General features: G+C 38.6%; 1 protein-coding gene and 1 long non-coding RNA gene across 3 annotated transcripts in view; one reads left to right on the top strand and one right to left on the bottom strand.

Moving 5' to 3' along the window:
• SEMA3C (semaphorin 3C) overlaps window positions 1-25,073 on the bottom strand; it is a 202,469-nt gene that overhangs the window by 126,498 nt on the left and 50,898 nt on the right. The window lies entirely within an intron of this gene.
• LOC145524100 (uncharacterized) lies at window positions 19-23,772 on the top strand. Its single transcript, XR_014067177.1, has 2 exons — window positions 19-84; window positions 19,296-23,772. It is a non-coding gene; the product is annotated as an uncharacterized LOC145524100 (long non-coding RNA).

Here is a 25,073-nt window from a genome sequence, read left to right as displayed (position 1 = left end):
AGAGGTCAAAGGCCCACTGCCAATATTCTTCCAGCAGTGGCAGAGACAGAACCGGGAAGCGCATTTAATCAAACGGGATGGACAGTGAGTAGAAGGCCACCCACACAAATCTTTGCTTGTTTGCTTGCTTGCTTGCTTGCTTCTTTCCACAGGATACCATGAAGACAGGTGCTGTCGGGCTTGAAAAATTGTTTGGGGAGACCTACTTCTTGGTGTGTGCTTTTACTTCTGTAGGTACCTCCAAAGCACAGTTTTGCAATTCTTCTTTAATTGATGTTTGTTTATTTAATGTCAGTAGTGTTGACATAGCTTTATGTGTGACTTTAAATCAAAAGCAAACAAGATGAAATAATATGTATTTTCACTTAATTAACAAAGACCTTTATCCAGTTGAACAAACATGAGAAAATGAGATCTTAGTAATATGAGCATTCTTTGTCATTTATTTCCTGACAACAGCACTTTAGAACAGATTTTAAGTATAGGACATATGAAAAGGAGTTACTTTCTCCTATATTCAGTAAAACTTTGATTTTTAATTTGTTCATACATCCATTACCCCTACACCATAAAAATGACTATACTTAAAAGAAAAAATATATATATCATAAAGTGTTTTCAATGAGCATTGTTTCCAGATGAGTTAGTTCTAAACATTTATTATAAATACACTAGAAATAATTGAGCCATTTGTAACAATGTAATATGCAGTTGAATTCACTGAGTAGCATGATGTCACAGTCACATATTTATTTGCAATGGTTTTCAATATTATGGGTCTGCTTTAACTATCCAATAAAATACCCAAATTTTATAAATTACTTTATTTATGGCTATATCACATTTTATAAGAATTATTTGGAGAATATATCAAGTGAAATATATACCAAGTCAGAATCCAGCTTTGGTCACACACATTAAATTGCTATGAATTTAAATGGTTAAAGCCTTTAGAAAGATGGTCTTAAAGTTTAAAAAATGTAACTATTACTGACATGCAACATTAATTATTTCAAAGAATATTCTTGAGTGCATATTATTTGCTAACTACTAGACTCTGACAATACAATGTTGAATTAAACACCATATTTCTCTCCTCATAGAGTTTTTATTTAATGTTTAATTTATTGCTTAAGGATTATTATGCAGTTACTAAAGAAACCTTCAATTATCCACTGATTAGAGAAAATATTGAGAAAGATTGGATATAATGTAGGAGATTTAAAAAATAATAAAGCAAAACAAACAAAACTCCCACTAACACATTCAGTTTAGTTCAGTTCAGTCGCTCAGTCGTGTCCGACTCTCTGCGACTCCATGAATTGCAGCACGCCAGGCCTCTCTGTCCATCACCAACTCCTGGAGTCTACCCAAACCCATGTCCATTGAGTCGGTGATGCCATCCAACCATCTCATCCTCTGTCGTCCCCTTCTCCTCCTGCCCCCAATCCTACCCAGCATTAGGGTCTTTTCCAATGAGTCAACCCTTCACATGAGGTGGCCAAAGTATTGGAGTTTCAGCTTCAACATCAGACCTTCCAATGAACACCCAGGATTGATCTCCTTTAGGATGGATTGATTGGATCTCCTTGCAGTCCAAGGGACTCTCAAGAGTCTTCTTCAACACCACAGTTCAAAAGCATCAATTCTTCAGCGCTCAGCTTTCTTCACCGTCCAACTCTCACATCCATACATGACCACTGGAAAAACCATAGCCTTGACTAGACAGACTTTTGTTGGCAAAGTAATGTCTCTGCTTTTAAATATGCTATCTAGGTTGGCCATAACCTTCCTTCCAAGGAGTAAGCGTCTTTTAATTTCATGGCTGCAGTCACCATCTGCAGTGATTCTGGAGCCCAAAAAAATAAAGTCTGACGCTGTTTCCCCATCTATTTCCCATGAAGTGATGGGACCAGATGCCATGATCTTAGTTTTCTGAACGTTGAGCTTTAAGCCAACTTTTTCATTCTCCTCTTTTACCTTCACCAAGAGGCTCCTTAGTTCTTCTCCAATTTCTGCCATAAGGGTGGTGTCATCCGCATATCTGAGGTTACTGATATTTCTCCAAGCAATCTTGATTCCAGCTTGTGTTTCTTCCAGCCCAGCGTTTCTCATGATGTACTCTGCATATAAGTTAAATAAGCAGGGTGACAATATACAGCCTTGACGTGCTCCTTTTCCTATTTGGAACCAGTCTGTTGTTCCATGTCCAGTTCTAACTGTTGCTTCCTGACCTGCATACAGGTTTCTCAAGAGACAAGCCTCCAAAATACAGTTGACCCTTGAGCAACATCAGTTTGAACTGTGTGGGTCCACTTATATTGCACTTGAATTTTTTTTCAATAGTAAATTCTACAGTAGTATACAATCAACCACTGGTTTAATCTGTGGACATAAAGGAATTGCATATATAGAAGGCTGACTGTAAGTTATATGTAGTTTTTCCACTGTGTAGAGGGTCAGCACCCCTAATCCCTGTGTAGGTCAAGGGTTAGCTGTGTATATACTCAGACAATAATAGTTAATTAACCTCCCTAGCCATATCATCCATGATAACCTCTAAACTTATCTTTCACTCTGGCCTACTGGTCTACTTAACATAGTACGTGTGTGTGTCACTCAGTCGTGTCTGACTCTTTGCAACACCATGAACCGCAACACGCCAGGCCTCCCTGTCCATCACCAACTCTCGGAGTCCACCAAAACCCATGTCCATTGTATTGGTAATGCCATCCAACCATTTCATCCTCTGTCGTCCCCTTCTCCTCTCTCAATCTTTCCCTCCTGCCTTCAATCTTTCCCAGCATCAGGGTCTTTTCAGATGAGTCAGCTCTTCGCATCAGGTGACCAAAGTATTGGAGTTTCAGCTTCAACAACAGTCCTTCCAATGAACACCCAAGACTGATCTCCTTTAGGATGGACTGGTTGGATCTCCCTGCAGTCCAAGGGACTCTCAAGAGTCTTCTCCAACACCACAGTTCAAAAGCATCAATTCTGCAGCGCTCAGTTTTCTTTATACTCCAACTCTCACATCCATACATAACCACTGGAAAAACCATAGCCTTGACTAGATGGACCTTTGTTGGCAAAGTAATGTCTCTGCTCTTTAATATACTGTCTAGGTTGGTCATAACTTTCCTTCCAAGGAGTAAGTGTCTTTTAATTTCATGGCTGCAGTCACCATCTGCAGTGACTTTTGAGCCACCCAAAATAAAGTCTGCCACTGTTTCCACTGTTTCCCCATCTATTTTTCGTGAAGTGATGGGAACGGATGCCATGATCTTAGTTTTCTGAATCTGGAACTTTAAGCCAACTTTTTCACTCTCCTCTTTCATTTTCATCAAGAGTGTCTTTAGTTCTTCTTCACTTTCTGCCATAAGGATGGTGTCATCTGCATATTTGAGGTTATTGATATTTCTCGCCACCCAAAATAAAGTCTGCCACTGTTTCCACTGTTTCCCCATCTATTTTTCGTGAAGTGATGGGAACGGATGCCATGATCTTAGTTTTCTGAATGTTGAGCTTTAAGCCAACTTTTTCACTCTCCTCTTTCATTTTCATCAAGAGTCTTTTTAGTTCTTCTTCACTTTCTGCCTTAAGGGTGGTGTCATCTGCATATCTGAGGTTATTGATATTTCTCCCAGCAATCTTGATTCCAGCTTCTGCTTCCTCCCACCTAGAGTTTCTCATGATGTACTCTGCATAGAAGTTAAATAAGCAGGGTGACAATATACAGCCTTGACGTACTCCTTTTCCTATTTGGAACCAGTCTGTCGTTTCATGTCCAGTGCTAACTGTTGCTTCCTGACCTGCACACAGGTTTCTCAAGAGACAGGTCAGATGGTCTGGTATTCCCATCTCTTTCAGAATTTTCCACAGTTTATTGTGATCCACACAATCAAAGGCTTTGGCATAGTCAATAATGCCGAAATAGATGTTTTTCTGGAACTCTCTTGCTTTTTCGATGATCGAGTGGAATTTGGCAATTTGATCTCTGGTTCCTCTGCCTTTTCTAAAACCAGCTTGAACATCTGGAAGTTCATGGTTCATGTATTGCTGAAGCCTGGCTTGGAGAATTTTGAGCATTACTTTACTAGCATGTGAGATGAGTGCAAAAATATATTCATGATATTTATCAACAGTTATCTAACAGTTGGAAATTATAGATAATGATTCCAAAACTGTTGTTTGATATTTCCTCAGTTACTGTGGATAAAACCCACAGATTTAATTTATATATAAGGAAGTTGATTCTTAGGTAAGTTTTTTGTCAAGATTATATAACTGGTGATTATAGAAACTAACAATGGTGATACTCAGGCCTGAAGTTAAAAGAAAGACTGTCTTCTGAGGAGTTCAGTATTTTTTTCTATAATATTATGGTCAAAATTCAAATTAAAAGAAATGTATTTGAACAATTAAAACCTCACTTTAATAATATCCTTCTAACAATTATTTTTACTTCTACTTCTTTTTCATAGTTCTTTAAGAAGCAATCATGTCACCTGGTTAAAGTCTAACTTATCAGTAAATTCCATGTTGATGGCTATGCATAATTATAATCAGCACTTCTGCAAGGTGCTAGGGCAGTCAGATAGTTTGTTTTGACTGAAAACTAGGCATTCTGAAGAAACAAACAGTAGCTTAGTTTTGAAGGGGCTCATTCTTATCATTTTTTTAACTCTATAATAATTTAAAATAATCACTCAACATATAAAACATTTAAAATATATAGAACATTACATGCATTTAGAGACACTGCATTTTTAACATAATATTTCTATGGTAGAAAAATTAAATAAGACATATTTGCTTAACTAGATGTGTACTGTTAGAGAGTACTGTGACACTGAAAATGTGGAAACAATGATGCTTGTGAACCAACAAAAATGAGCAGGTTTCTGATAAGCAGAACAAACTGAGAAAATTCCCGGGAATGTGTCCTCTTGGAAAGCCTATTTGAGGAATACTTATTTGGGAAGTATTTCTTTGTTAATATATGAGATAACAACAAATTACCAATTTAACATGCTACTGTAAGAATTAGTAATATTATATGTTAATAGTTGAAGGAGAATATATTGAAATAATCAAAATATGTCCTTTCTAGGAAAGAGAAATAAATTTATGCTGGTATATACATAAGGCAACTATTTCCATATTAGGAAAATATCCTAATGAAAATGGCAGTATTTCAAAGTATTAAGGTTTAGAAATCACTAACACATAAAAATATTGTGAAATTAATTCTACCCTCTTTTGTACACAGTGTTGAGTCCATTGACCTCCCTGTGTTTCCCTTTCTTGTCTCAGGTGCTTTGTGCATGTGATAAATTTGAAAGCAGGGAAGAAAATGAGGGTATAAAGTGGCATTATAGTGCTGAGTGCATATTTATCAATTCTTTATATATTCACATGTATAAACACACACACACACAGACACACAGACACACACACACACCCCACACACACTAGTTAACCTTCTCCCTGAAGAAAATATCATGAGAGGGAAGCATTCCATATCTTTAGAGACCATGTATGTAATGCAAATGAGTCCAAAAGGCCAAGAGATACTATAAACTGATGATAAATAGAAACTTTTTCAAATTCTTTTCCCATTTAGATTATTACAGAATATTGAGTAGTGTTCCTTGTGCTATATAGTACATCCTTGTTAGTTATTTGTTTTTCTAGTTTAAATATAGTAGTGTGTGCATGTCAATTCCAAACTCCCACTCTATCCGTTCCTTCCCCCCGTTTGCCCCCCAGTAACCATAAATTCTTCTTTAAGTTTGTTAGTCTGTTTCTGTCTTGTAAATAAGTTTATCTGTATCATTTTTAAAAAAATTTTGCAGATATTTTTAATGCTGTGTAGATCTGTGGATCAAACTGACCTGCAGGTAGCAAACTGTGACTTCTAGAAGAGAGGATGCTGCACTTCTATCTTACAGTTAAAACAAAACAAATGACAGACTGATGCAGCACCAGAAACAGCAATTACTTCTTTCCTCTCTAGATCCCTCCTTATAATTTAAAATAGGATCCTGATTATTAATATAGATATTCATTAGTCATATATTTGTAACCAGCTGATGACCATATGCTTTCCTTTCACAGGAAGCAAAGATTATTTATGAAATTTATATGATGATGCCAAAATGTGTTGTTTGGAGTAGGAGGAGGAGAGTTTATTGTAGTAGGCTGGAGAAATTCCACAAGTAGCAGATTGCAGGACTCCACAGCTGATGTCTGTGTGATTCTATAGCTGCTATTGTGGCTATTCCAGGTGTCATAAAGAGAACTAGAACAAACAACTAACAACATCATGGAAAACAATTTATCATTAAGTTTGGGAATTACCCATATTAAATGCATTACAAGCTTGTTTTGTCAAAGTAGAAGCTGTATTATAATACTAAAATATACATTTAAAATTATGATAGACTATTTACTATTCATAAAACCTAAGTTAAATGTATATTTAAGAGCATAAAATGCCTGGTATATGTCAAATGGATAAATTATGAGTAACTAAAGTTTTCACTACACTGAGGATACAGGAGATTTTTCAAAAGGACATTTTTATATAAAATCCTGGTATTATTACAACTCGTAAAATTTTTAGTAACATGGATGAATGAACTAGAATGCCCCTCATACACACAGATTTGGCAATCCTATAAGTAATCACATATGAATTTAATGTTATAATTAACTGTAATTAGCTACCAAAATGCTAATCTAAGTGTGGTTTTTTAGCAGCAAAGAAAATCAGCATCTCATTACAAGAGAAGCAGAAACCACTTGATATATAAACCTACTTGTTCATAGATCAATTCTTAAATGTTAAGAGCACAAATTTTCTGTGTTACTTTTAACATGTATAGCCTCATAAAAACTCTTACAGAAGAAGTAAAAATGTGCAATATATGATGTTTTTCTATATAGCTTCATCCCTTGTTCTACATTCTTTTCCTTTGCCTTTCCAGACCCCACACCAGAGCCCTTGAATCAGAGCTGGATTCATATTTATGATGCTCTCCATGCCAGGCACTGTGGCATGAGGGAAGTGAATCAGAGGAGCTGTGAGCACCTCAAATATGTTTTTGACTAATATGTTTTCCTTCTGCTGGTATTTAGAATCAGAGAATCTATTGATAGAAGTATTATTTTCTTCCCCAAACCAGCTTTTCCTTTCCTTTAAACACTATTTACTTAAAAGCATCTTTCCAGTTTCTGGGATGCAGACCCCAGTATCATCCTTGACCCTCATTCCTTCATTTCTCAAACCAAAAAAGAGCCTCATGTCCTATGGTTTCATGTCTGGAATCTCCTCATCTATAACTCTGACTTCTGGTCCCTCTTTCTTCCAGTTACCTTCTCAGACTTTACTCTCATTTCTCACCATTTCTTCCCTTGCTTTGTTACCAAAGTTTATTTTTTATAGAACAGATGATAACAGATGATCAAAACCTTTCATGTTCATAAATTTTCAAAGTCTATTTCTTGAAGAGTGAAAGCCCAGTCTATAACTCATAAACTTCCATGTTCTCCACGGTATTTCTGAACTCTTTTTTCCCCATATTAAGTTTCCACTAAGTCACCTGCTATTGTGTGCTAAGTACTGTGCACTCCTCCTTATAGAAAGAGGTTCAATCAGAACCTTTCCTACCTGGAATTACCCTATCCCACTTGAATTGCATAAAACCTTTCTAATATGTCCAAAGCCCATCTGAAAAAGTCCTTTCTCTTTCATGTCTTGTCTGATGACAATAATCAAAACTGCCATCTTCCTCTTCCATGATTCCATAGCATCTTGTAGATGCCTCCATTAAAGTGCTCTGCAGAGTATATATTAGTTCTTTCCCCATCATTAATTTTTTTTAAGAAAGTTATTATTTATTCCTTACACTCAGCACATCCATTTGTTAAAAACATTTTCTCCCTTTTAACTGAAGTCAGCCTTCTCTTATTTTTATTAATCTAAATTAGGATATCAAAGCTTAGATATGCTAAATTACTTAATCAGGATTTCTTGGTCATTTAGTTCCAAAGTTAGTTCTCCTTGACACCCGGTCTCCTATGCTACCCACAATGACATAACAATAAACACTAACACTGCCAGAGGACATACCACATGTCAGGGACCATATCAATTATCTTTACATGTGTTATTCAGTTCTCACAACAACTCTGTTGGTGTCTCTATTTTACAATGCATAAACTGAAGCATAGAAATGTTTAATTAGTTGCCCAAGATCATGCAGCTAATATAACATAGAGGCAGAATTAAATATAGCAGCTTGGTACCAAATTCTTAACGTTCTCTATGGGATTTGTATCTTAAAAGAGCACAGCAGAAAGAGTCACTTCAAAGAAGGTCTCTCTAATGGTAGAGTTTAAACACTTGTGCCCCCTGGGTGGGAGGGAGAAAGACCTCCCCTGGAGCCCTTCTAATTACACCACAGATATACCTCCTTGCTTTATATTAACAGCTTGCCTTGGAGGAATATGTTAATTTTTGCCCAAGTGAGTTCACACTTTAATACTGCCCAGATTTAATTTATGTTCCTCTATAAAAGTCAACATGAGTTTCTGACTATAAATGTCATGCCTTACTAATGAACTAAATTGTGTTTTCTGTCAGTGTTCCATTTAAATTGATATGACCTCATTCATTAGGACATAATGTATTTACAGCTGTAAGAAATGTACATGGGTTTCAAAAACTTCCTCCTCAAAAAGCCAAAGGAAGAGTGGGTTGAAGAGTTGATAAAGATGTGTGGGAAAAAGGAAAAAACAATTAAGGATGATTTGATTTCATTTAACTTTTACTATAAAATAATTTCTTAAATACACCACTTACAACTGTTACTTCCTCATTTGCAGACCTTTAATTTTCCGCATTAAGTGCATGATCAGTTTCACAGCCCTTCCTCATATGCTAAACTTTTTACAGAAGTAGCTCAAACTTATCCTTCTAAACAGAATTCCCATTTAGACATTTTACGTTCATTTACTAATTCACTTATTCCCCATGTTTGCTGAGTGTCCATTATGCTTCAGGCACTGTTCTAGATGCTGAAGATGGTTGAAGTGGTGAATACAACAAAGTACCTACCCACACTGCACCTGTATTTTAGTGAGAGAAACAATAAGAGGCAATTTTTGTGTTTGATGTATACAATATCTATAAAGCAACAATTCTCAAAATTTTGGTCTCAAGACCCCTTTTCATCCTTAAAAATTATTATGTATGTCAAATAATTTGTTTTGGGTCTATGTTTAGTGATATTTACCATAACAGAAATTAAAATTAAAAAAGTTATAATATGTATTAATGTATTAAGGGCAATCATAAAGCCTGCTGCTAAGTCGCTTCAGTCGTGTCCGACTCTGTGCGACCCCATAGACGGCAGCCCACCAGGCTCCGCCGTCCCTGGGATTCTCCAGGCAAGAACACTGGAGTGGGTTGCCATTTCTTTCTCCAGTGCATGAAAGCGAAAAGTGAGAGTGAAGTCGCTCAGTCGTGTCCAACTCTTAGCGACCCCGTGGACTGCAGCCTACCAGGCTCCTCCATCCATGGGATTTTCCAGGCAAGAGTACTGGAGTGGGGTGCCATTGCCTTCTAGTAATGTGATTTTATGAAAATAACTGTATTTTCAAAGCAAAAGTTTAATGAGAAGAGTAGCGGTGTTTTACATATTTTTCGGATCTCTCTGTCTGGTTTAATAGAAGAGAGCAGAATTTTCATATCTGCTTCTGCATTCAGTCTGTTACAGTATCATCTGTCATATGGCTTCTAGAAAATTCCACTATTCAATCATGAAAGAATGTAAATGAAAAAAGAAAGCAAAAACAATGCATCTTACTATGACAATGGAAGTAGTTTTGACTTTGTGGGCCCTCTTGAAAGGATCATGGGGGTCTCCAGGGATCCCTAGACCACACTTTTGGGAACCAGTGGAAGAAAGGAAGGAGACAAAGGGCAAGGGGTCGGGTAACAATTTTAGAGAGGAGTCAGGAAATACTACTCAAAGGAAGTGAAGTCTTGCTGAGGTCTGAAGAATGAGAAGGACCACAGAAAACTGTAGACAGAGAAAAGAAGACACATGAAGGACCCAGAGTATGGAAGAGATCAAGAATTTTTATAACGTGAAAGGAAGCCACTGCGGTGAGAATGCTGTGAGCAGGAGAAAGTGTAGGATGAACTGAGGTTGAGGAGCAAGGCAGAGCCAGACTGAGCAGAGCAGAGGTCAGAAACTAGTGGCCTGTGGTTCTGATCTAGACATCTGTCTTACAGATGTATTTTGTCTGCACAGTGGTTTTTTTTTTTCTTTCTTTTTCTTCCACTATTCTTATTGAGCCAAATATTTTGAAAAGGGGATTTCACACAAAAATCTGGATTTCTGGATGCTCTTAAATGGACCAGAATATAAAGCAAAAGAAAAGCTACTTCTACATGGGGCAGCTGGAGTGGAGTAGAACTTAATATAGCATCTGAGGAAGCCACAGGCTCCACCACTCCTCATGGCTCCTTCAAGACTGATGCCCTTCCCAGTGCTATCTGTTCTGGCCTGATTCACTGATTAAAGTCACCTTTCTCTTCCCACACACACACTGTGTGTGTGAGACTTCTCAGCAGGGACTCATTTTGCAGCATTTGGTTCTTGATTCTCTGTGAAGTATAAAATTCTTGAATTGTAATATGCAGGGAGAAACACTTTCTCATTTGTTTTAAAATGACAACCAGTTGTTTCGCGGAAAGTACATCATAAGGGGCAAGAGCAGAAGTTTCAACGGAATGTTCTCCAGGCTCCACCCCTTTCAGCTCTCAAGTGCACAAGTGCATCATGAATTTGGTCTTTGCTTTTGCCTTTCCCAATGACAGAGCCCTTCCTCTCACCTACACCTTACTTTACCTTTTCTTCCTCCAAGATCCACCTCAGAGCCCCTTTCTCAGAGTGGCGATGTTGTGGGAGGTATCCTTAAACCACAACTGCCCCTCTGAGGCTCTTATGCCGGTCCTTGTTTACACTTAGAATTTATAATCCATCATTTTAGAGTTTTTCACAGTAGGAGTAATTTCAACAATTAGACTGCAAATTCCTTAAGGGCCTGTCTACTGCTTCTACTAGTTAGAACGGACTGCTCTGACCAACCCCTACAAGAAAAAGTCACCACTAGCAGTTACAGTTCCTCAGGTATTTTCCTTCCACTCTTTAGGCTCTCACTACCTCTTGCTTAGTGGTTGATTGATACAATACACAAGCCTTTGAGAAATGACCAGAATTATATCTACACTGTATGCAACTGCTTTTACCACAGATGTATCACCTTGTTCTATACATTATTTAAAATGCTATAGGCAAGTGACTTCTCTCTCTAGCTTCTTCATCTGTAAAGCAAAGTTATAATAAATAACACTTTTCTCATGGGCTATTGTGAAGATTAAATGAGATAATACATACACAGTGCTCAGATTTTGTTAACTACGATCAGCAGTATGACTTCTTGATGCCTGTTTTCATGTACAGGAGAAATGTCTGTGCCATTTATAAATCAGAAAAAGAGTTGTGACATTTGTATAAAGCCCCCCTTACCCCATTAAAAGGCACATGAAAGCATATCTGTTTGGGGATGTTAAATTTTTTACTAATAAAAAGCATTTTCAGCATCCTTAGCACACACACACACACACACACAATACAGAAGATGTAAGAGACTTGGGTTCAATCCCTGTGTCAGGAAGATCTCCTGGAGGAGGGCATGGCAACCCACTCCAGTATTCTTTCCTGAGGCTTCATGAACAGAGGAGCCTCTCAGGCTATGGTCCACAGAGTTGCAAAGAGTCAGATACAACTGAAATGGCTGAGCATGCATATTTATATATATATATATATTTATATATATATATATATATAACTTAAAGGCACTTTTCTGGGGAGAAATTTATGAGTAATCAATTCATATATTAATAATTTCTCAAATGGTCTATTTTTTAGTATCTTTGGAATTTTAGATTATCTTCCACTATGTCTTCAGTATCAAGCCCCATAATCTTCCTAGGTACTACTATGCTACACAGGTAGATTGAGCATTTTAAAGAAACATGCAGGGTAGAATATAGAGAAGTAAAATGATTAAGAACAAGGACTCTGAAACTAGATGTCTTGGCTAGGGCCCTTGATCTACCGCTGGTTTTGTGTCATAAATGACTTCTCTGTGCCTCATTCACCACCTATAAATTGGAGCTAATGATAATATCTAACTTATACGGTTGTTTTAAAGATTAAATTAAATGAGTAATTTACAATGTATGTCTTAAAATATAACAAAGTGTTATTAAGTTATTTAGCAAACAATTTAAATATAATTGATATTGCTTTTTAATCATTAAAAGCATTTTTTCAAAACTGTTTTGAGCTATTCAGCTCCTTCTGCAATATAAATAAAAGCCTCTCTGATAATATTTAAATTAGGTCACACAGGAAATTGATCATTTTTTTTTCAATTTTCTTGTCAGTTTGATTTGTCACATGAAAAACACTTATTCTCAAGCTGCATGAAAACACTTGTCAGTAAAATGAAAATGCTACTGGTCTCAAAAAGCTCCCATTTCTTTGCCCTTTTCACCACTGCATTGCTTCCAGCAGTTTCTGGGGAACTGCTTTCAGGGTCATGCCAAACTGGACCCAAGAGATTGCAATAATTACATCCCAGTGGTGTTGACATTCAGCTGTGTCCCACAAGCTGCTTAAGACAGGCAGGGCGCCATCTGTCATGTTAGAGGGCCACTAGCTAGCTGTAGGTTGTGGAGATTACTTTTCTGATATACAACAGTTTGCTTCTGAGCCAACCCTGTAAAGTCCGAAGCAATTATAGTTATCCTGGAAAAAGATAATGGTAAGATTATGAATATATGCTGATCATATACAATTACAAAATGTAAGCATAATATCACAGGAAATGTTTCTTAATGATAAACTTTCTCTGCAGAGGCTACCATGCATTTTTAACAACTGTTCTAGTTTATTATGCATTCCCAGTTACAATATTTGTTAGTTATGTCCTACTGAATTTTTTTTTTCAAGTTTGGAATGTTTTGCCTCATTCTCCTACAACTGTTAAGTTCTTTGTATCCTGAGATTCTTTAACTTTGGCAGAAACACTTTCCTTCATACTAAACGATTATTATTTTAAAAATTCCTTTAAAGAATGATCTAAAGTGTGATTTTAATTACCATATACTCCACTATCTAATCTTATCTCAATGTTATCTTTGGCAATTGGTGATAATGGCCACTGATGTTTCAAACAGTATTTTTACTACTACTGCTGCTGCTGCTGCTAAGTCGCTTCAGTCATGTCCGACTCTGTGCGACTCCAGAGACGGCGGCCCACCAGGCTCCCGTCCCTGGGATTCTCCAGGCAAGAACACCGGACTCTGTACCTGACTCTCAATTTTCCTATGAATTTAAAATTGCTCTTAAAAATGGTGCTCAGCTTCTGAGCTTGGACACTGAGGTATTTAGGGCTGCTATTCACTAAATATGGAGAAGGCAATGGCACCCCACTCCAGTACTCTTGCCTGGAAAATCCCATGGACGGGGGAGCCTGGTAGGCCACAGTCCATGGGGTCGCTAAGAGTCAGACATGACTGAACGACTTCACTTTCACTTTTCCCTTTCATACACTGGAGAAGGAAATGGCAACCCACTCCAGTATTTTTGCCTGGAGAATCCCAGGGACAGCGGAGACTGGTCGGCTGCCGTCTATGGGGTCGCACAGAGTCAGACATGACTGAAGCGATTTAGCAGCAGCAGCAGCAGCATTCACTAAATATAGGGCAAAGAAGAGAAAGATGGTTGGGAGATGTTTAGAGTTTGACATCTTGAATTTGAGGGTGTCTATGGGATATGGATTTTCCCACTGGTGTCGAGGACACAGTTCTACATAACTGTGGAGAGACCTCAACTGGAGATACATCTGGGAAGGATGATACCATGAAGATACTGATGGAAGTTTTGCCAGGAGTTGAGATTGTCCAGAGTGTGGAATGTGGCCCTAAAGACACTGGTATTTAAGAAGTGGGTACAAAGGAGAGATTTGAAAAGATTAGAAATAAGTTGTCTTAACGGTAGAAAGTAACTTGAAAGAATATTGTCATTGAAGCCAAAGAAAAGAATATGTTCAAGGATAAGTGGGTTTCATTGCCTTGAATGTTATAAAGAGATCAAATCAGATAAAGAATGAAAAGAACACTAACATAGCAGTAAAGAGGTAGGAGACTCATCAGTGAGATAATGGGAAGAATCCCAACTGCAGGGGCCTGAAGATGAAAGGGCAGGATTTGATGTGCAAACAGCAAACATAGAAATGCACGTAAAGAGCTTGGTATTGAACAGGAGAAAACAGACACTGCTAGAAAAATGGACCTACAAAGCAACAGCTTAATGACTGGAGACATCTGAGCATGTATTAATGGAAAAGGTCATTTAAGCAGGATTTGTTGGGGGACTTTCCAGGAGGTCCAGTGGTTAAGATTTCATCTTCTAATGCTGGGGGTGCAGGTTTGATTCCTGGTTGGGAAGCTAAGATCCCATGGGAATTGCAGATAAAAGTCAAAATGTAAAGCAGAAACAATACTGCAAGAAATTCAATAAAGATTTTTTTAAAAGGTCCATATAAAAAAACATAATTTGTTGGAGATACAAGGGACAATAAGTGATAGAACAAAATCCCTTCACAGTAAAGGCTGTAGAATTTCAAAGCACAGGGAATCTAATAGTACTAGAAAGAGTAGCACTTGATTCTTTTCAGTCAGGGGGCAAGAGACAGAGACATAAAGGCAAAAGACTGCAGCCACCTGATAATGCTCGCAAGATGCTGCAGAAGGAAGGGAAGGCCAAGGTGCACAGATTCCAAACACATATAACGCTCTTTGAGGCCATGTATTAAATTATTCATGATATTTTATGAACCATAAATATATGCATTTATTCATGAATATTTATTTATATACATAAATGTAATTGGTCCTAGAAAAGTTTTGTTTCTATTAATCTACCCATCCATCTAGTTTTGTGTGCATGTATGTGTATGCACTTTACTTTCACCACCAGACACATCCACACCTGGGTATTGCTTCCACTTTGGCTCAGCCTCTTCATGCCTTCTGGAGCTATTCCTCCGCTCTTCTCCAATACCACATTGGGCACCTTCTGACCTGGGAATTTCATCATTCAGTGCCTTACCTTTTTGTCTTTTCATACTATTCATGGAGTTCTCAAGGTAAGAATGCTGAACTGGTTTGCCATCCCCTTCTCCAGTGGACCACATTTTGTCAGAACTCTCCACCACAACCCATCCATCCTGGATGGCCCTACACTGCATGGCTCATAGTTTCATTCCTTAGACAAGGTTGTGATCCATGTGATCAGTTACTTAGTTTTCTGTGATTGTGGTTTTCATTCTGTCTTCCCTCTGATGGATGAAGAAAAGAGGCTTGTGGAAGCATCCTGATAGGAGAGACCAGCTATGGGGTCTATAGGTCTTGCTCTGGTGGGCAAGACAGTGCTCTGTAAATCTTTAAACCAATTTTCTGCTGATGAGTGGGGATGTGTTCCCTCCCTGTAGTTTGGCCTGAGATCAGTTTTCTTTCCAATCCCACAGAAAGGCAATGCCAAATGTTCAAACTACTGCACAATTGCACCCACTTCACAGGCTAGTAAACTAATGCTCAAAATTCTCCAAGCTAGGCTTCAACAGTACGTGAAATGAGAACTTCCAGATGTTCAAGCTGGATTTAGAAAAGACAGAGGAACCAGAGATCAAATTGCTAACATCCATTGGATCATAGAAAAAGTAAGAGAATTCCAGAAAAACATCTACCTCTGCTTCATTGACTATGCTAAAGCCTTTGATGGTGTGGATGACAACAAACCATGGAAAATTTAAGAGATAGGAATACCAGACCACCTGACCTGCCTCCTGAGAAACCTGTATGTTGGTCAAGAATAGTTAGAACCAGACGTGGAACAAAGGACTGGTTGCAGACTGGGAAAGGAATATGTCAAGGCTATATATTGTCACCTTGCTTATTTAACTTATATGCAGAGTACATCATGTGAAATTCCAGATGGGATGAAGCACAAGCTGGAATCAAGTTTGCTGGGAGAAGTATCAATGACCTCAGATATGAAGATGACACCACTCTCATGGTGCAAAGCAAAGAGGAACTAAAGAGCCTCTTGATGAAGGTGAAAGAGGAGAATGAAAAGCTGGCTTAAAACTCACTATTCAAAAAATTAAGATCATCGCATCTGGCCCTATCACTTCATGGCAAATAGATGGGGAAACAGTGGAAACAGTGGCAGACTTTATTTTGGGGGACTCCAAAATTACTGAAGATGGTGACTGCAGCCATGAAATTGAAAGATGCTTGCTCCTTGAAAGGAAAGCTATGATAAACCTAGACAGCATATTAAAAAGCAGAGCCATTACTTTGCCGACAAAGGTCCATCTAGTAAAAGCTATGGTTTTTCCAGTAGTCATGTATAGATGTGAGAGTTGGACCATAAAGGAGGCTGAGTGCCAAAGAATTGATGCTTTCAAACTGAGGTGTTGGAGAAGACTCTTGAGAATCCCTTGGACTGCAAGGAGATCCAACCAGTCAATCCTAAATGAAATCAGTCCTGAATATTCATTAGAAGGACTGATGCTGAAGGTGAAGCTCCAATACTTTGGCCACCTGATGCAGAGAGCCGACTCATTGGAAAAGACCCTGATGCTGGGAAAGACTGAAGGCGGGAGGACAAGGTAACGACAGAGGATGAGATGGTTGGATGGCATCACCGACTCAATGGACATGAGTTTGAGCAAGCTCTGGGAGATGGTGAAGGACAGGGAAGCCTGGGCTGTTGCCGTCCATGGAATCACAGAGTCAGACATGACTGAATGACTGAACAACAACAAATGTGTATGCACATGTGTGCATTTGCTAAAGCCACACCAGCATGGATTACGAATATAAGAATAAGAGAACACAAATCATGAAGAGATTAACTGGTGTTTAAAATGAATTTGGACACAGTACCAAACCTAATTCCAGATAACCTTGAGACAAGTGACTTAAAAAGTTTCTCTACCCGGTTTTCAAAAATCGAGTGCTCTTCCCTGAAAGGCAGTCATTATGGTACTGTCTTAAAGGTATCTGCACCAACCTGTCCCTTTCAGGCATTTTTACTTTGAGGTGGCTCAACTGGTAAAGAATCTGCTTGCCCATGCAGGAGACGCAAGAGATACGGGTTTGATCCGTGGTTTGGGAAGATCCCCTCGAGAAGGAAATGGCAATCCACTCCAGGATGTATTGCATGGAAAATTCCATAGACAGAGAAGCCTGGCGGGCTACAATCCATCGGGTCTCAAGGAGCTGGATATGACTGAGCACACCTGCACGCATGCACATTACTCTCTCTCTCATTCTGCTTCAGCCACACTGGCCTTCTTCTTAGCATACTGCAGGAGTGCTCACTCACACCACTGCACCGTTACTCGGGCTCTTTTCCTCTGTCTGGAATGCTCTTCCTACAGATATTCCCTTGGTTATCCCACATCTTCTTCAAGTCTCTAAATCTCACAGTCTGAAAGAGGCCTACCCTGACTACCATTTTAACACTGCCACCTGACCTCCCCCATCTCAGCAAAACACCATTAACCTTTCCTTTTTTCTTTTCCATAGTACTTACTACTGTCTAAAATACTAATTTACTTATTTGTCCTTTTTTTTTTTTAAATCTATACCCTTCCACAAGAACATAAGGTCCACAACAGAAGGGGGATCTGTTGTGTTCACTGATGTGTTCTAAGTGGATAATGGTGCTAAATAATACATACTTGTTAATTAAATGAATGCATTTGAATGATGCCCTGGAGATTCACTATGTTTAAAAATCACAGTGGTTGCTTATCTTAGAAATACATGTTACATAATTGATTGAAATCTTTCAAAAGATCTGTGCCTTTTAGGGTTTTGAAATGTTCACTCTTACCTCCATTTAAAACAATAACCTTATCCAAATGTAGACCATACTACAGTAAGAAATAAATCAGCATGTCCCTTGCATTGTAAAGATTCAATAATAATCATTCTTATGCAATTGTAACTTTTTAATTTGATTGCTGGGATGTACAGTGGTGCTTCTACCAAAACGTTTTAAGCCTGTTATTTTTTATTGCCTGGGGACACACAGACACACAAGAGTCTCAACTTTATCAATCATTTTTACCCAAGAACTCATTAAGACCAACACTATTATATTTCCAAAGGAAGCTCAAATATTATTCTATATATAGTTCTTATCTACTCTTGTGTCATTTTTATTAAAAAACAACCAGTAAGATGCGGTTTATAATGTTGATTTTTAACATTAATGTAGCAGCTCTAGCTTCCAAGAAAACACATTAAAAACTTTCTCTGAGTACACTCTGAGTTTTACACATTGCTTACAAGAAATAATGGACAAGTTATAGCACCATTGGAAGAGTTCTGCACGTGTAGCTGATTAGGAAACAGAGTGCTACAATTGCTATTACATTCTCCCAGAGCTGATCTTTTGTAGCATGAAAAAATCAAACCTCTCTTACATGTGGTATTTATTTTAGTAATCATGGAAAGAATTATTTGCATCTACAATTGGTTTCATAACAGCAGAAGGAGCAGCAGCAGTGAGTTGAAATAAAGTTAGAGAACTGGATTCATATTGTTCCCTGGGGAGATAACCAATGACTAGGACTAAAAACTTCTGATTAACCAGTGCACTGGGTCCTGTTCTAATGGGCAGGGCCTTGCTCAGTAAATCTTTAATCCAATTTCTGTGGATGGGCGGGGCTATGTTCCTGCCCTGTTTTTTGACCTGGGACCAAACTATGGTGGAGGTAATGACTATAATGGCGACCTATTTCAAAAGGTCCCGTGCATGCACTGCTACACTCAGTGCCCCAGACCCTGTAGCTGGAGACTCCTGGACACTCACAGGCGAGTTTGGGTCAGTCTCTTGTGGGGTCACTGCTCCTTTTTCCTGGGTCCTGGTGTGTTCAAGGTTTTGTTTGTGACCTCCAAGAGTATGTCTCCCAAGTCCTGTGTAAGTTCTGTAATTAAATCCCAACGGCCTCCAAATTCAAATTCCCTGGGGGTTCATTCCCTTTGCCAGATTCCCAGGTCAGGATATCTGTTATGGGTCCTAGAATTTTCTTAACAGTGAGAGAATTTATTTGGTTTAATTATTCTGCAGTTTATGGATCTCCTGCTTCGCGGCTCTACTGAACCCAGAGGTCCTGCCCCTTTGGCAGGCCACTGCTGATCCGTACTTTCGGAGACACTCAAGCACTCAAAGGCAGATCTGACACAGATATGCAGATGACACCACCCTTATGGCATAAAGTGAAGAGGAACTAAAGAGCCTCTTGATGAAAGTGAAAGAGGAGAGTGAAAATTTGGCTTAAAGCTCAATATTCAGAAAACTAATATCATGGCATCTGGTCCCATCACTTCATGGCAAATAGATGGGGAAACAGTGGAAACAGTGGCTGACTTTATTTTTCTAGTGATTTCCAAAATCACTGCAGATGGGGGTTGCAGCCATGAAATTAAAAGACGCTTACTCCTTGGAAGGAAAGTTATGACCAACCTAGACAGCATATTAAAAAGCAGAGACATTACTTTGCCAACAAAGGTCCATCTAGTCAAGGCTATCGTTTTTCCAGTAGTCATGTATGGATGTGAGAGTTGGACTATAAAGAAAGCTGAGCGCCGAAGAATTGATGCTTTTGAACTGTGGTGTTGGAGAAGACTCTTGAGAGTCCCTTGGACTGCAAGGAGATCCAACCAGTCCATCCTAAATGAGATCAGTCCTGGGTGTTCATTGGAAGGACTGATGTTGAAGCTGAAACTCCAATACTTTGGTCACCTGATGTGAAGAGCTGACTCATTTGAAAAGACCCTGATGTTGGGTAAGATTGAGGACAGGAGGAGAAGGGGATGACAGAGGATTAGATGGTTGGATGGCATCACCGACTCAATGGACATGAGTTTGGGTGGACTCTGGGAGTTGGTGTTGGACAGGGAGGCCTGGCGTGCTGCAGCTCATGGGGTCGCAGAGTTGGACATGACTGAGCGACTGAACTGAAATGACACGGGGTCTCTGGGTCCTGGTGCATACAAGGTTTTATTTGAGCCCTCCAAGCATCTCTGACGGGTATGGGGCTTGATTCTAAAGGCGATTTTGTCCCTCCTAAGGTCTTGCTGGGCATGGCCTCACCCATCAGAACAAGACCCAATATCCTCCACAGTCAGTCTCTCCCATGAGTAAGCTTCCATAAGCCTCTTATCTATCCTTCAGAGGGCAAACAGAATGAAAACCACAATCACTGAAAACTGATCAAACTGATCACATGGACCACAGCCTTGTCTAACTCAGTGAAACCATGAGCCATGCCATGCAGGGCCACCCAAGATGGATGGGTCACAGTGGAGAGTTCTGACAAAACATGGTCCACTGGAGGAGGGAATGGCAAACCACCTCAGTATTCTTTCCTTGAGAACCCCATGAACAGTATGAAAAGGCATAAAGATAGGACACTGAAAGATGAACTCACCAGGTCGGTAGGTGCCCAGTATGCCACTAGAGAAAAGTGGAGAAATAACTCCAGAAACAATGAAGAAATGGAGCCAAAGTAAAAACAACGCCCAGTTGTGGATGTGACTAGTGATGGAAGTAAGCCCAATGCTGTAAAAAACAATATTAGCAACCTGGAATGTCAGGTCCATGAATCAAAGTAAACTGAAAGTGTTCAAACAGGAGATGGAAAGAGTGAACATCAACGTTTTAGGAATCAGTGGACTAAAATGGACTGGAATGGGTGAATTTAACTCAGATGACCATTATATCTACTATTGTGGGCAAGAATCTCTTACAAGAAAGGAGTAGCCCTCATAGTCAACAAAAGAGTTCAAAATGCAGTACTTGGGTGCAACCTCAGAAACAACAGAATGATCTCTGTTCATTTCCAAGGCAAACCATTCAATATCACAGTAATCCAAGTTATAATGCTAACCCACCACTAATGCTGAAGAAGCTGAAGCTGAATGGTTCTATGAAGACACACAAGACCTTCTAGAACACCCAAAAAAAGATGTCCTTTTCATCACAGGGGACTGGAATGCAAAAGTAGGATGTCAAGAGATACTTGGAGTAACAGGCAAGTTTGGCCTTGGAGTACACAATGAAGCAGAGCAAAAGCTAACAGAGTTTTGCCAAGAGAACGCACTGGTCATAGCAAACACTCTCTTCCAACAACATAAGAGAAGACTCTACACATGGACATCACTAGATAGTCAATACCAAAAATCAGATTGATTATATTCTTTGCAGCCAAAGATGAAGAACCTCTACACAGTCAGCAAAAACAAGACTGGGAGCTGACTATGGCTCAGATCATGAACTCATCATTGCAAAATTCAGACTTAAACTGAAGAAAGTGGGGAAAACCACTAGACCTTTCAGGTATAACCTAAATCAAATCCCTTACAATTATACAGTGGAAGTGACAAATAGATTCAAGAGATTAGATATGATAGAGTACCTGAAGAACTATGGACGGAGGTTTATGAAACTGTACAGGAGGCAGTGATCAAGACCATCCCCAAGAAAAACAAATGCAAATGGTTATCTGAGGAGGCCTTACAAATGGCTGAGAAAAGAAGAGATGTGAAAGGGGAAGGAGAAAAGGAAAGACATACCCATTTGAATGCAGAGTTCCAAAGAATAGGAAGGAGAGATAAGAGCCTTCCTCAGTAATAAATGCAATTAAATAGAGGAAAACAATAGAATGGGAAAAACTAGACATGTCTTCAATAAAATTAGAGATATCAAGGGAACATTTCATGCAAAGATGGGCACAATAAACGACAGAAATGATATGGACCTAACAGAAGCAGAAGATATTAAGAAGAGGTGGCAAGAATACACAGAAGATCTATACAAAAAAGATATTCATGACCCAGATAACCACGAAGGTGTGATCACTCACTTGAGCCAGACATCCTGGAATGAGAAGTCAAGTGGGCCTTAGGAAGTATCACTACAAACAAAGCTAGTGGAGGTGAAGGAATTCCAATTGAGCTATTTCAAATCCTGAAAGATGCTGCTGCTAAGTGTTGCACTCAATATGCCAGCAAATTTGGAAGACTCAGCAGTGGCCACAGGACTGGAAAAGGTCAGTTTTCATTCCAATCCCAAAGAAAGGCAATGCCAAAGAATGCTCAAACTACCACACAATTGCACTCATATCACACGCTAGTAAAGTAATGCTCAAAATTCTCCAAGCCAGGCTTCAACAGTACGTGAACCGAGAACTTCCATAAGTTCAAGTTGGATTTAGAACTTGAGGAACCAGAAATCAAATTGCCAACATCCGATGGTCATTGAAAAAGCAAGAGAGTACCAGAAAAACATCTACTTCTGCTTTATTGACTATGCCAAAGTCTTTGACTGTGTGGATCACAACAAACTGTGGAAAATATTTAAAGAGATGGGAATACCAGACTACCTTACCTGCCTCCTGAGAAATCTGTATGCAGATCAGGAAGCAACAGTTAGAACCAGACATGGAACAACAGACTGGTTGCAAATTGGGAAAGGAGTTCGTCAAGGTTGTATATTGTCACCCTGCTTATTTAATTTATATGCAGAGTATATCAAGCGGAATGCCGGGCTAGATGAAGCACAAGCTGGAATCAAGGTTGCCGGGAGATACATCAATAACCTCAGATATGCCGATGACACCAACCTTATGGCAGAAAGTGAAGAAGAACTAAAGAGCTTCTTGATGAAAGTGAAACAGGAGAGTGAAAAAGTTGGCTTAAAACTGAACATTCCGAAAACTAAGATTATGGCATCTGGTCCCATCACCTCATGGCAAACAGGGAAACGATGGAAACAGTGAGAGAATTTATTTTGAGGGACTCCAAAATCACTGAAGCCATGAAATTAAAGACACTTTCTCCTTGGAAGAAAAGCTATGACCAACCTACACAGCATATTAAAAAAGCAGAGACATTACTTTACTGACAAGTGTCCTAGTCAAAGCTATGGTTTTTCGTAGTCATGTACAGATGTGAGAGTTGGACTATAAAGAAAGCTGAGCGCCGAAGTATCGATTCTTCTGAACTGTTTTGTTGGAGAAGATTCTTGACGGTCCCTTAGACTGCAAGGAGATCAAACCAGTCAATCCTAAAGGAAATCAGTTCTGAATATTCAGTGGAAGGACTGATCCTGAAGCTGAATCTCCAATACTTTGGCCACCTGAATTGAAGAACTGACTCATTGGAAAAGACTCTGATGCTGGGAAAGATTGAAGGCAGGAGTTAAGGGGACGACAGAGGATGTGATGGTTGGATGGCGTCACTGACTTGATGGACCTGAGTTTGAGCAAGCTCCTGGAGTTGGTTATGGACAGGGAAGCCTGGTGAGCTGCAGTCCACGGGGTCGCTAAGAGTCAGACATGACTGAGTGACTGAACTGAACTTGAACTGAGGCAGTGCACTACCATAAAGACAGTGTGAGGAGAAAATGTCAAGCCAAATAAAATTTGTAGTGGCAAAGAAAGACTGCTGAAAATCGTAAAAGGCTGAAAAAGTTTGTTCATAAATGAATACAAATATTGTTTACTGGCTGAAAATAATGAAATAAACTACTCAGTGATTCTGTTGATTTAATATAATAATAAATATTTTGGAATACACTATATTTAAGTAAAACCTAAATATAGCTGTAAGAGGGAAAAATTATAACATACAGAAACTTTGGCTACCTAGGAAGAGATGTATTCTTTTAAAAATCCTGATCATTTTTTAAATTTGCTATGATCATGTGAAAAAGAACCACATTCACAGTTGATATTAGTCATTATAATTGAGTGTATACATTACTACGTCTAGTTCCCCAAACACTATGATTCAATACTGTAAGGCTTAGATCACTAAAATGTTCCTATCCCATCTCAAATAATCTCAATATATGAAATGAGATGTGTTAGTCATGTCTGTGAACACAGTCCTCATTTACTGGGAAGTATTTTCATGGCCTAAACTGCAATATGCCTTCCAGTATTTTTATTTTCTCATAGGCTAGACTGTAGCAAGAAGTTTGAATCACTGTATAGCACTGAGTAAAATCTCAAAATACATTCTGGAATTTTTAGGAAATGCATTTTTTTTCCTGGTATTTGACACTGTCAACTGTGTCTCATATAATTTACACATTTGCTGAAATGCGAGCATATGAAGAAAAACCATTTAACAGAGCTCCTGAAATAGTAAGTATTCAATGAACATTTGGTGATTTGTTAAGCACTAATGTCAATGAAACATTTCATCTCCAACCAGCACATTAGAAGCCAGATTAGTACTGGCTTCCCCCTTGAGGAGTCACGATTACCTCATGTCTCACTTCAAACAATTTATTTTTCTTGTATGCATGGCTGGGTTCAAGAGTTCTTTCCTTGTTTTAATTGGATATGGTCTTTGTTCCCTTTTCTTGGTATAAGTCCTATAATACAGTAAAGACATCCAATAGAATTCTTTGAGAGTTCTTTGGAAAACTTTTATACACAAATGTTTAAGTTGGACACTTTCCACATAAAAATGGATCTACACATATGAAAACTTTAAAAAGAAAAAGATCCTGAATGGAAGGCTCATATCAATAAGTGAAATGCATTTAAACTCATTTTTGAAAAAGGAATTACTATCATTTGATAGTAAACACACTTGAAATAAAAGAATGAGGATTCCATGGCCTGACATTCCATGACACTGGGCATTCAGAAAACAAGAAGTTCTCTTCCACCAAGTAATGACTTCGCTCATATTTTACTATTATAATACATTTTTTTCTTGAGTATTTGTTAATATGCCACAACCTTCCGTATATACTTCTTTTTATATTTAGCAATCAGTAAAAAAATGTACAAATTGCTAATTTGAATATTTAGCCTCTTTCTAAAATTAA

The sequence above is a fragment of the Giraffa tippelskirchi genome, chromosome 10, assembly GCF_054371585.1.
Source record: "Giraffa tippelskirchi isolate mGirTip1 chromosome 10, T2T-mGirTip1v1.2.pri, whole genome shotgun sequence".
NCBI classification, from domain to species: Eukaryota; Metazoa; Chordata; class Mammalia; order Artiodactyla; family Giraffidae; genus Giraffa; species Giraffa tippelskirchi.
Note: the sequence above shows the minus strand (reverse complement) of the source record. Positions and strands in the feature narration are given on the sequence as shown.